At 41.5% G+C, this 732-nt stretch overlaps 1 protein-coding gene across 1 annotated transcript in view; it reads left to right on the top strand.

Annotated features, from left to right (window-relative positions):
* LOC106877673 (glycine receptor subunit alpha-2) overlaps positions 1 to 732 on the top strand; it is a 23,286-nt gene that overhangs the window by 15,457 nt on the left and 7,097 nt on the right. The window lies entirely within an intron of this gene.

The following is a 732-nucleotide window of genomic DNA, read 5'->3' as shown; positions in this document are numbered from 1 at the left end:
TATATATACTATACATATATATGACGGGCTTCTTTCAGTTTCCGTCTACCAAATCCACTCACAAGGCTTTGGTCGGCCCAAGGCTATGGTGGAAGACACTTGCCCAAGTTGCCACGCAGTGGGACTGAACCCGGAACCATGTGGTTGGTAAGCAAGCTACTTACCACACAGCCATATGATTAAATGGATGACTGAATTACAACAGTTATTATAGAGCATTGTCGTGCCATTCAAAACATTATATTTTTTTTTCATTCATTAATTTTTAAAGTTGATGAAGTTATTAAAAATTGAAACCCATCAGTAACTTTTGGGACACCCTGTACGTGCGTGTGTGTGTGTGTGTGTCGGTATGAATCTGTGTATTTGTGCATATCTACAAATATGTGTGTATGCATGTGTGTGTGTGTCTGTCTGTCTGTACGCATGTATGTTCGTATGTTTGAGCATGGGATTACATCTGCAGGTATCTATATGAGCTGACGTAGCTATGCTTGTCTATGTGTACATATTAGCGCGTGTGTATGTGTGAGTGGTTTCAGTACATGTGTTATTCAGACACAAGCCTTTGTGTGTGTGTGTGTGTGTGTGTGTGTGTGTGTGTGTGTGTGTGTGTGTGTGAGTTTATCTTAGTAGCCAGAATAGAAAAGGATCGGATCGTCACTTTCCGTCCTATTTGTGACACGCAGCAAGAACCATACACTAAACCTGTTACCTCGACGGAGAGAGAGC

Source organism: Octopus bimaculoides, chromosome 5 (assembly GCF_001194135.2).
Source record: "Octopus bimaculoides isolate UCB-OBI-ISO-001 chromosome 5, ASM119413v2, whole genome shotgun sequence".
Classification (NCBI taxonomy): domain Eukaryota; kingdom Metazoa; phylum Mollusca; class Cephalopoda; order Octopoda; family Octopodidae; genus Octopus; species Octopus bimaculoides.
The sequence above is the reverse complement of the archived record's forward strand: the minus strand, read 5'-3'. Positions and strand labels throughout refer to the sequence as shown.